Source organism: Phyllobates terribilis, unplaced genomic scaffold, assembly GCF_046119375.1.
Source record: "Phyllobates terribilis strain yellow unplaced genomic scaffold, ASM4611937v1 Scaffold_3__8_contigs__length_932513732, whole genome shotgun sequence".
Taxonomy (NCBI): Eukaryota; Metazoa; Chordata; class Amphibia; order Anura; family Dendrobatidae; genus Phyllobates; species Phyllobates terribilis.
This window is the reverse complement of record NW_027362763.1, coordinates 593,648,582-593,661,178: the sequence shown is the minus strand read 5'-3', so window position 1 is coordinate 593,661,178 and position 12,597 is coordinate 593,648,582.

Below are 12,597 nucleotides of genomic sequence, written 5' to 3'. Positions count from 1 at the left end.
ATCACCGAATCCATTACTCTGCAGGTGGGAATGCTGCATTCTGAGAGTATCTCCTTTCATGTTCTGCCTGGACTCTCTCACGCCCTCTTGTTAGGTCTACCTTGGTTCCAGAGACATGCACCCGTGCTTGACTGGCAGACCGGAGAAGTCCTTCGCTGGGGACAGGACTGCCATAAGACCTGTCTGGTTCCCGTCCATCCCGTCCGTCCTTCTCCTACCCCAGCTAATCTACCTGGACTTCCGATTCCTTATTGGTCTTATGCTGATGTCTTCAATAAAAAGGAAGCAGAGACACTACCCCCTCATAGACCATACGACTGCCCTATCGACTTGTTACCCGGTACTACTCCTCCCCGTGGGCGCATTTATCCATTATCCGCTGCTGAGACCCGGTCGATGTCCGAATATATTGAGGAGAATCTGGCCAGGGGATTTATCCGGAAATCTACCTCCCCGGCGGGAGCAGGCTTCTTCTTCGTAAAAAAGAAGGACGGCTCTCTCCGTCCCTGTATAGACTATAGAGGCCTTAACCAGATCACAGTGAAGAATAAGTACCCCCTTCCCCTCATTCCGGAGATATTTGATCGTCTGAGAGGGGCTAGAATCTTCACCAAACTGGACCTCCGTGGGGCGTACAACCTGGTTCGTATCCGTCAGGGGGATGAATGGAAGACGGCATTCAACACCCGGGACGGCCACTATGAATATCTGGTAATGCCCTTTGGTCTCTGTAACGCTCCTGCCGTCTTTCAAGAGTTGGTCAATGACATCTTCCGGGACCTTCTCTTCTACTGCGTAGTGGTGTACCTGGACGACATCTTGGTCTTCTCTCCGGATCTCCAGACTCACCGGAGGGACGTTCGTCAGGTCCTGCTCAGGCTCAGGCAGAATCACCTCTTCGCTAAATACGAGAAGTGCCTCTTTGAGCAGACCTCGCTTCCGTTTTTGGGCTACATTATTTCTCAGACCGGCCTACGAATGGATCCAGAGAAACTGTCTGCCATCGAGAAATGGCCTCGACCGGAGGGGTTGAAGGCCATTCAGCGGTTCCTGGGCTTCGCCAACTACTACCGCCTCTTCATACCACACTTCTCTTCCCGGACTGCCCCAATTTCCGCGCTCACCCGTAAGGGTACTAATCCCAAAGAGTGGCCGCCCGAAGCTGAGGAGACCTTTCTTTCCTTAAAACAGGCCTTCTCTTCCGCCCCGGTGCTGCATCGCCCGGACGGCAACAAGCAGTTCTTCCTGGAAGTTGACGCCTCCTCCTCTGGAGCCGGAGCGGTACTTACTCAAAAATCATCTTCCGGGAGGATGGTAACTTGCGGCTTCTTCTCTAAACTCTTCTCCTCCTCAGAGCGCAATTATTCCATAGGAGACCGAGAGTTATTGGCCATCAAACTGGCATTGGAGGAGTGGCGTTACCTGCTCGAGGGGGCTCTTCACCCAGTAATAATTTACACTGACCACAAGAACTTGGCTTACCTCCAGCATGCCCAGAGACTTAACCCGCGCCAAGCCCGGTGGTCCGTGTTTATTGCTCGCTTTGATTTTGTTCTTCATTTTCGCCCGGCTGACAAAAACGTCAAGGCAGACGCCTTGTCTCGATCCTTTCTGGTGTCTGATCTCGAGGAAGATCCGAAACACATCATCGATCCCGCCAGAGTAATGCAGGTGGCTCCCGTGAGTCTAAATCGTCTCCCTCCCGGAAAGACGTTTGTATCAGTACCTGATCGGGAGAAGATCCTTCACTGGGGTCACTCGTCTAAACTGGCTGGCCATGCCGGTCAGAAAAAGACCCTCCAGCTTATTACCCGGCACTACTGGTGGCCTACCCTGCACAAGGACGTAATAGACTTTGTTTCTGCCTGTGTGTCCTGCGCCCGCAACAAGGTTCCGAGACATCTGCCAGCCGGTCGCCTCCTTCCGCTCCCAGTACCTGCTGCCCCCTGGCAGCATATAGCAATGGACTTTATAACAGACCTCCCAGTCTCTGCCGGTTGTACGGTCATTTGGGTGGTCGCTGACCGCTTCTCCAAGATGGCTCATTTCGTTCCCCTGCCAGGCCTCCCGTCTGCACCCGAGCTAGCTAAAGACTTTATTCGTCACATCTTCCGTCTTCATGGCCTGCCCCTCCACATCGTGTCGGATCGTGGGGTACAGTTCACCTCACGCTTCTGGAGAGCCACTTGTAAACTGCTAGACGTCACCCTGGACTTCTCTTCCGCTTACCACCCACAGTCCAATGGTCAAGTGGAGCGGATCAATCAGAACCTGACCAGTTACCTCCGGCACTTCGTTAATGCCCATCATTCAGACTGGGTGGATCTCCTACCATGGGCCGAGTTCTCTTATAACAATCACGAGAGCGAATCCTCCTCCAAATCCCCGTTTTTTGTAGTCTTCGGTCAGCATCCTCGGATTCCTTTTCCTGTCTCCACCTCTGTGGACAACCCGGCTGCGGAATCTCTCGTTAGCAAATTTTCCTCCATTTGGGAGAGTACCCGATCCGCACTCCTTCAGTCGTCCGAACGGATGAAAAGACACGCTGACAAAAAACGCCTGGATCCTCCACAATTTCATCCCGGAGATAAAGTCTGGCTCTCATCTAAATATGTCCGACTCAAGATACCTTCTTACAAGTTAGGGCCTCGGTTCATCGGCCCCCTGGAGGTCATCAGTCAGATCAACCCGGTGGCCTATAAATTGAAACTCCCGGCCAACTTACGGATCCCTAACTCCTTCCATGTATCTCTCCTCAAACCTGTGGTACTTAACTCTTTTTCCAAGTCTACAGGTACGCCTCCTGCTCCGGTTTCTGCTGAGGATGAGTTTGAGGTAGAGAACATTCTTGCCACCAAAAGGGTAGGAGGAAAGACCTTTTTTCTAGTAGATTGGAAGGGGTTTGGTCCTGAGGAGAGAACGTGGGAGCCCCGGGAGAACATCCATGCCCCTCTTATCCTTGCTAAATTTCTGTCTGGCCTAAAAAAGGTGGGGCCTAAAGGGGGGGTACTGTAGCGCCGGCGTCCCTGCCCTCTGCTAGGCAGGGACGCTGTTCCCCTCACCTCCCTGCTCCGTGCCCGGCGTCCTCCTCCCGCTCTGCTGGCAGCGCGCGCTCCTTCCCGGCCACTGTGCTTAGGGCGCGCGCGCTCTCCCTCCCTCTTAAAGGGGCCGCGCGCGCCGTCCTAAGGAGTCCCCGGCCAATGGCCGGAGGACTTCACCATATATAAGGCACCTCCTCCAAAATGGAGGTGCCCGAGCAATGTTGTTGCACTGTTCACTACTCTGCTTCAGCCCTCAGGTCCCGTTGCCAGTTACCTGCCAGATACCTGCCAGATTCCTGCCAGCTTGCTGTCTTATTCCTGCCTGATATTCCGCTACCTGCCTGCTAGCCTGAGGTCCGACGGTCTGCCTTACAACTCCTGTCAGTCTGTCTAAGGACCAGCTTGCCCGCTCACCTGGGAGCACACTTCAGCTACCTGCCTGCTTGCCTGAGGTCCGACGGTCTGCCTTCCAACTCCTGTCAGTCTGTCTATGGACTAGCTTGCCCGCTCACCTGGGAGCGCACATCTGCTACCTGTCTGCTAGCCTACCTGGAGGCTCCGCCGTCACGTGCTGTGACCACCTGCCTATCCAGTGACTCCTGTCCGCTCACCTGGGAGCGCTCATCTGCTGCCTGTCTGCTAGCCTACCTGGAGGCTCTGCCGTCACGTGCTGTGACCACCCGCTTATCCAGAGACTCTCGCCCGCTCACCTGGGAGCGCTCATCTGCCGCCTGTCTGTTGGTCTTCCTGGAGGCTCCGCCGTCACATGCTGTGACCACCCGTTTATCCAGAGACTCTCGCCTGCTCACCTGGGAGCTCAAGTCTACCATCAGCCGCCACAGGTCGTACCAACCCTTTACCCAGAGACTGCCCCGGTCACTTGCCGTGACCATCTGCCCGTTCTTCCAGAGACTGTCCCGGTCACTTGCCGTGACCATCTGCCCGTTCACCCAGAGACTGCCCCAGTCACTTGCCGTGATCTCCTGCCCGTTCTTCCAGAGACTGTCCCGGTCACTTGCCGTGACCATCTGCCCGTTCACCCAGAGACTGCCCCAGTCACTTGCCGTGATCTCCTGCCCGTTCTTCCAGAGACTGTCCCGGTCACCTGCTGTGACTGCCTGCCTGGTCGCCACCCGCTCCCTTACAAGGACCGCCCCCTTGTATAGTAGCTCAGAGGTTCCGCCTCCCAGACCCGTTACACTTTATAAATCGCTGTGCCTTGCAGTGCTAGTGCACAGTTCTCTGTGCTGTTCACCGCTTTCTGCAAGGTCTCTGTGTGTGAGTGCAGCTCACCCTGTAGTGTGTGCTTCAGCCACGTCTGGTTATAGTGCACTCAGTGTGTGTCACTGCCTCATACATTGTCCTTTTTTGCCAATTCATAATTTTTCCTGATATCTCCTATTAGTGTGGTGGTTCCATCCGTATTCAGCTAAATTTGTTCCAAACACACTATATAGGAGTAGATAGAGAAATTATTTTGGTCTTGCAGTGCTAGTGCACAGTGCTCTGCATCTGTACTGTTCACCGCTGTCTGCAAGGTCTGGTGTGTGAGTGCAGCTCACCCTGTAGTGTGTGCTTCAACCACGTCTGGTTGTAGTGCACTCAGTGTGTGTCACTGCCTCATATATTGTCCTTTTTTGCCAATTCATAATTTTTCCTGATTTCTCCTATTAGTGTGGTGGTTCCATCCGTATTCAGCTAAATTGGTTCCAAACACACTATATAGGAGTAGTTAGAGGAGCCTTTCTGCAGCATTGGGCCCTGCAGCCCCAGCCAGATTAGTATTAGCCTATTTTTTGCAGCCTCATCTATTGCATTGTAGGTTACCTTCCTACATTGTAATAGCTAAAAAAAGTTTGTGATACGATCGTTATTACATCTTTAGGCACATCCAGTGTCTTTTTGTGACAAAAAAAACCTAAATAAAGTTCACCAAACACTCCACTTTACAGTTGTGTAGGCCACATTAGCTCATATTAAAGTCTAGTCCACACTTTATAAAATTAGTGTTTCTTATACCTGTTAGCAGCTGTTCAGGAATAAGCACACTAAGCCCTTAGTACTTTTCTGCCTATCTTTATCAGTCTACCAAGATGAAAAAGGCAGGGAGTAAGGCATGTGGTCGTGGGCGTGGGCGTGGAGTTTCTGCAGGGAGAGGATGTGAGGATTCTGTGCCTGCAGGGAGAGGACGTGGGGATTCTGTGCCTGCTGCGGGCACCAGTGACTCAGCATCCCCCAGTTTTACCAGGGAACAGTCCTTTATGCGCTGCTTTGTAGGAGCTAGCCATACCCCACTGCTGTGGGAGGACCAAATTGAAGCCGTTGTCGGATGGATGGCAGCTAACGCATCGACTTCAATTAGTTCCAGATCCTCTCAGGTCCTGAGCACTGAAGAGCACCCATCTGTCTCTTCACCACCTGCCAAATTGCCCAGGCAGTCAGAGAGCCCTGGACAGGAGCCATCTCTACTTCTGTTCTCTGAATCTCTTGGCTTGGAAAGAGGGGGCCAGCCAAGCAGAATTCGAGAATTTGAAGAAGAGGTAGTATGCAGTGATGCGCAACCGTTTTGTCTCTCTGAATCTGAAGAGGCGGGTGGGCCAGTGCCTATGGTTAGCAGCACACCTCAGTACGCATCTGATGATGAGACTCAGGTGCCACTTTCTGGTGCGTACTGTGCTTTCGAGAATACCCAGGAGAAGCAGTTGTTTGAAGAGGGTGGTGTAGATGATGAGGTCCTTGACCCATCATGGCGTGAGGGACAGGAAGGTGGTGGGAGCAGCTCTGAGGAAGAGATTCCCCGAACAGCCCAAAAAGGAGGGAGAGGGAGGGGGCAGACTTGGTCGCCTGTAGCCTCCACTTCGGCACCCATTAGGAGCATGGCTCTTCCAAAATCCAAAGCGGGCGCTCCCAAGACTTGCAGTGCCTGGTCCTTTTTTGACACAGTTGCAGATGACATATGCTTTGTCAAATGCAAGCTGTGTAATCAGAAGGTGAAAAGAGGGAAAAGTGTCAGCAACCTCAATACCACAAATATGTGGAAACATGTGCGGACCAAGAACGTGGTGGAGTTACAAAAACACACTGAAGACCTAGGCCAACCTACAGCGCCACCTACCACCTCTTCAGCTCGTGTTGTAGCCTCTTCCTCCAGCTCACACACAGCTGGTTCGGCTTCCTCACAGGATCGCCATGGAAGAATCTCTGGCACTGTTGTACAGAGACACAGTGTAATTCCATCCACAGCACCACTTTCCGAGTCATCCTCACACTCCCAGGCCAGTCTACAGCCATCGTTAGCACAGGCATGGGAGAAAAGGCGCCCATACTCGGCAAACCACCCCCGAGCACAGGCTCTGAATGCTGGCATAGCTAAACTACTGGTCCTTGAAATCCTATCACTCAGGCTGGTGGAGACTGACACATTCCGTAACTTTATGGCATTGGCAGTCCCACAATACAACGTGCCCAGCTGATTTTATTTCAGCAGGCAAGCCGTCCCTGCCCTGCAACATCATGTGGAGGGAAAAATTAAACATGCGCTACAAAACGCCGTCAGTAGCGAGGTCCACCTGACCACCGATGCGTGGACCAGTAAGCATGGAGAGGGACGATACCTTTCCCTCACTGCCCATTGGGTAAATGTTGTGGAGCCGGGTACAGATCTTGAGAGTGGCGCTGTACGTGTTCTGCCAACTCCAAGGATTGCAGGAATCCAGTCTGTACACATTGACTCCTCCTCATACTCCAGTTCCTCTGAATCAGCGCTGCAGGAGCTGTCACGGTCTACCTCCACATCGACCCGTGAACGGTTACCTGTTATGGTGACCAATATGAGCACAGCCGTGGCCAAACGTCAACAGGCCGTATTAAAATTAATTTCTTTGGGGAATCGAAGCCACACAGCGCAGGAGCTCTGGAATGCCATCAAGCAGCAGAGCGACGTGTGGTTTGTGCCAGCGAATCTCCAGCCAGGCATGGTAGTGTGTGACAATGGCTGAAATCTGGTGGCAGCTCTGGGCCTAGGCAACCTCACTCACATCCCATGTCTGGCACATGTGCTCAACTTGGTCGTGCAGAGTTTTTTGAGGGACTATCCAGATCTTGATGCACTGCTTCACAAGGTCCGCATAGAGTGTGCTCACTTGCGGCGTTCCAGCAATGCAAGATCACGCATTGCAGCTCTGCAGCGCCGATTACGTCTTCCGGAACATCGCATCATATGTGACCTACCCACCAGGTGGAATTCAACGTTACATATGTTGGAGAGGTTGTGTGAGCAGCAGGCAGCAGTAATGGAGTACCAGCTGCAGCAGGCGCAAACAAGTCGCAGTGCGCCGTTCACACTTCACCACCACTGAGTGGACCTCTATGAAGGACATTTGCCACGTTTTGCGTGCCTTCGATTATTCCATGCGGATGGCGAGTGCAGATGATGCACTAGTCAGCATGACTATCCCCCTTATCTGCCTGCTTGAAAAAACACTGCAAGCACTAAGGGACGAGGTTTTGGAAGAGGTGGAGGATGAGGAGTCACAAATGCCATCTGCTTCTCTACAGTCTGCGCAACGTGGTTCCTCACAAAGGCCTAGGCAGGGGACACTTTGTGAGGAGGATGAGGAGGAGTCAATGGATGAGGAAGACATCTGTCCAGAGGAGGGAGGTACACAATGCTCTAGTAGTTAGTATCTAGAGCGAGGGTGGGGTGATGCAGAGCAGGCAGAGATCACGCCTCAAGCAGGGGACAGCGTTTCTTGGCCAGTTGGCAGTCTGCAGCACATGGTTGATTTCATGCTGCAGTGCCTGAGAAATGACCGCCGCATCGCCCACATTCTCAACACGGCTGATTATTGGGTGTCCACCCTCCTAGATCCTCGCTACCGGGACAACTTACAAAGCCTCATAACACCGTTGAACCGGGAGCGTAAAATGCGGGAGTACCAAGACGCACTGGTGCATTCCATCATGTTCTCCATTCCAACCGAGAGCAGTGCTGCTAGTGCTTTACAAAGCAGCTCAGTGCGTCGAGGCAGTGGAGGAAGCTCTGCACAAAGAGGGAGCAAAAGCAGTGCCTCAGCACAAGGCAAGACCAGTATGGCCGAAATGTGGCAAAGTTTTGTGTCCCCGCCGCCACAAATGTCTACACCATCACAGACGGCTCCAGTCAGCAGGAGGCAACGTTTCCGTCAGATGGTGACAGACTACATGTCTTGCCCTCTTAGTGTACTCCCAGACGGCTCTTCTCCCTTCAAATTTTGGGTCTGTAAGCTAGATACATGGCCAGAGCTAAGTCAGTATGCATTGGAGGTGCTAGCTTGCCCTGCTGCTAGTGTATTATTGGAACGCGTCTTTAGTGCCGCAGGTGGTGTACTAACAGACCGTCGCATGCGACTATCCTCCGATAACGTTGACCGGCTTACTTTTCTCAAAATGAACAAGGCCTGGATCTCTCATGAATTTGCCAGTCCTCTTCCAGAATAAATAATTGTTGGCAAAAGTATCCAGGTCTCCTGTTCTGTTCATGTTTCTACCACCTGAACTGTAATCCCTGAGCTCCAACACCGCCAGTTGGCGCTCGGAAGTGCCGTCTGCACAGTCAACACTTGCTGTCGTGTCATTGGGGTTCAGTAACGTCAGCTGTTCCCCGGCTGTGCGGACGGCAATTTCTCCTGCTCTGTCCACATTCTCACTACTACAGATTTTAAAGTTGCTCCAATTACACCTCTGGCACCTCTGTTTTCAGTATTATCCCTGAGCTCCAACACCACCAGTTGGCGCTCGGAAGTGCCGTCTGCACAGTCAACACTTGCTGCCATGTCATTGGGGTTCAGTAACGTCAGCTGTTCCCCTGCTGTGCGGACGGCAATTTCTCCTGCTCTGTCCACATTCTCACTACTACAGATTTTAAAGTTGCTCCAATTACACCTCTGGCTCCTCTGTTTTCAGTATTATCCCTGAGCTCCAACACCGCCAGTTGGCACTCGGAAGTGCTGTCTGCACAGTCAACACTTGCTGCCGTGTTATTGGGGTTCAGTAACGTCAGCTGTTCCCCTGCTGTGCGGACGGCAATTTCTCCTGCTCTGTCCACATACACTGTACTACTGATTTAAAACCTCCTCCAAATACACCTCTGGCTCCTCTGTTTTTAGTATTTACCCTGGGCTCCAATACCGCTAGTTGCTGCTCAGAAGTGCCGTCTGCACAGTCAACGCTTGCTCCAGTGTTATTGGGGTTCAGTAACGTCAGCTGTTCCCCTGCTGTGCGGACGGCAATTTCTCCTGCTCTGTCCACATCCACTGTACTACTGATTTAAAACCTCCTCCAAATACACCTCTGGCTCCTCTGTTTTCAGTATTATCCCTGAGCTCCAACACCGCCAGTTGGCGCTCGGAAGTGCCGTCTGCACAGTCAACACTTGCTGCCATGTCATTCGGGTTCAGTAACGTCAGCTGTTCCCTAGCTGTGCGGACGGCAATTTCTCCTGCTCTGTCCACATCCACTGTACTACTGATTTAAAACCTCCTCCAAATACACCTCTGGCTCCTCTGTTTTCAGTATTATCCCTGAGCTCCAACACCGCCAGTTGGCACTCGGAAGTGCCGTCTGCACAGCCAACACTTGCTGCCATGTTATTGGGGTTCAGTAACGTCAGCTGTTCCCCTGCTGTGCGGACGGCAATTTCTCCTGCTCTGTCCACATCCACTGTACTACTGATTTAAAACCTCCTCCAAATACACCTCTGGCTCCTCTGTTTTAAGTATTTACCCTGGGCTCCAATACCGCTAGTTGCTGCTCAGAAGTGCCATCTGCACAGTCAACGCTTGCTGCAGTGTTATTGGGGTTCAGTAACGTCAGCTGTTCCACTACTGTGTGTCCGGCAAATTCTCCTGCTTTGTCCACATCCACTGTACTACTGAAATAAAACTTGCTCCAATTACACCTCTGGCTCCACTCTGTTTTTAGTATTTACCCTGGGTTCCAGCACCACCAGCTGGTTCTCGGTAGTTCCATTTGCTCTTGTACCTTCTACTACCCATCCGGGTTCCAGTACCGTCAGCTGGTTCTCAGCAGTGCCTTTAGATTAGGTGCCTCCTTCTCGGTATCCAAGTTCCACCAATGTCTACTGGTCCTTGGTAGTGCTTTCTGGCACAGGTACCTCCTGCTTAGTAACAGAGTTCCAGTACCATCAGCTGGTTCTCGGCAGTGTCTTTGGCATGGGTACTCCCTCCTGCCCTGCCTGGTTCCAGCACGCCAGCTGTTTCCGGGTAGTGTCAACGTCACTTTGCCTCCAATGCGTTGTCCTGTCGTGTTGCGGTTGGGTTAGTCGATTCTATGGTGCCTGCAGTTTAGGTGACTCCTATGTGGGCTGCGGGATCTGGCAATGAAGGCTGGTTCCATAGTGCCTATAGGACAAGCACCCCCTGTAGGACTGTGGGTTTTGGTAACTGCGGCCGGCTCGCGGCCTTGAACTTTTTTTTACATGGGTACCTTCTGCTACCCATCCGGGTTCCAGTACCGTCAGCTGGTTCTCGGCAGTGCCTTTGGATTAGGTGCCTCCTTCTCGGTATCCAAGTTCCACCAACGTCTGCTGGTCCTTGGTAGTGCTTTCTGGCACAGGTACCTCCTGCTTAGTAACTGAGTTCCAGTACCGTCAGCTGGTCTTCGGCAGTTCCATTGGCTCTTGTACCTTCTGCTACCCATCCGGGTTCCAGTACCGTTAGCTGGTCCTCGGTAGTTCCATTTGCTCTTGTACCTTCTACTACCCATCCAGGTTCCAGTACCGTCAGCTGGTTCTCGGCAGTGACTTTGGCACGGGTACTCCCTCCTGCCCAGCCTGGTTCCAGCACGCCAGCTGTTTCCGGGTAGTGTCAACGTCACTTTGCCTCCAATGCGTTGTCCTGTCGTGTTGCGGTCGGGTTAGCCGACTCTATGGTGCCTGCAGTTTAGGTGACTCCTATGTGGGCTGCGGGATCTGACAATGAAGGCTGGTTCCATAGTGCCAATAGGACAAGCACCCCCTGTAGGACTGTGGGTTTTGGTAACTGCGGCCGGCTCGCGGCCTTGAACTTTTTTTTACATGGGTACCTTCTGCTACCCATCCGGGTTCCAGTACCGTCAGCTGGTTCTCGGCAGTGCCTTTGGATTAGGTGCCTCCTTCTCGGTATCCAAGTTCCACCAACGTCTGCTGATCCTTGGTAGTGCTTTCTGGCACAGGTACCTCCTGCTTAGTAACCGAGTTCCAGTACCGTCAGCTGGTCTTCGGCAGTTCCATTGGCTCTTGTACCTTCTGCTACCCATCCGGGTTCCAGTACCGTCAGCTGGTTCTCGGTAGTTCCTCAGCTTTCTTGTACCTTCTGCTACATTTCCAAGTTCAAGCTTTTTGAAATGGTTCTTGGTAATCACTCTGGATCTCCCTGACGAGGGCCCTGAAGACGAGGACCCTGAAGACCAACCCTAAGAAGACGAGGACCCCTAAGACAACGACCCTGAAGACGAGGACCCTGAAGACCACCCCGAAGAAGACGAGGACCCTGAAGACCACCCCGAAGAAGACGAGGACCCTGAAGACCACCACGAAGAAGACGAGGACCCTGAAGACCACTCCGAAGAAGACGAGGACCCCGAAGACGAGGACCCAGAAGACCATCCCGAAGAAGACGAGGACCCCGAAGACGAGGACCCCCGAAGACGACGACCCTGAAGACCACCCCGAAGAAGACCAAGAAGATGACCCTGAAGAAGTTGACCAAGAGGACAAAGAAGAGAAGACAAGCACCAAGATACAGAAGAACAAGAGACAGAAAACCAAGAAGCAGAAATACAAGAAGCTGCAGAACAAAAAGCGGAAGAACATTAAGCATAAGACTAAAAATCAGAGCAAAAGATAATATCTAAATTATAAGCAGAAGATGACTAAGCAGTGTATGGGGGTGAGTCCGTTCCTCCTCGTGGTGCCCCTGGAAAAGACCTGCTGCTGCAGGCCAAACTGAACGCGGACAAATCCTGTTGTAAATCTTTTGTGACAGGCAGAACGAAAGGTGTAATGTCCAAACTTTTATAGATAACAACTACAGGAATGCCTGTCACAAATAAGAATATGATGAAGAAGAAGAATATGACGAAGATGAAGAAGTAGAATATGAAGAAAGTAAAAAAAAAGAATAATACGAAGAAGGTGAAGAAGAAGATGAAGAAGGTGAAGAAGAAGAGGATAAAAAAGATGCTGAGGATGATGAAGGAGAAAGTGTGGGAGAAGTAAAAAAGAAGGTAAAGAGCATGGAAGTAGTGAAACATAAATATCTGACAAAATATAAAAATACTTAACATAGTCAATATTTCCGTAACTCAGAACGTCTTTAAAAAAAAATTAATTCCTGCTATTCCATTTGATTGGGCTAAATCTCTATGCCTTTATTGTCTCCCCCACCTCCCCCAATACATTCTACATTATTCTTAGTTGTTTTCCTTCATGTAGAATTAACCTACAAGGAAAGAAATGGTTTATTTTCATTCCGATATTCCTGTCCCATTGACTTGCATTGGTTTCCGGTATCGGAAT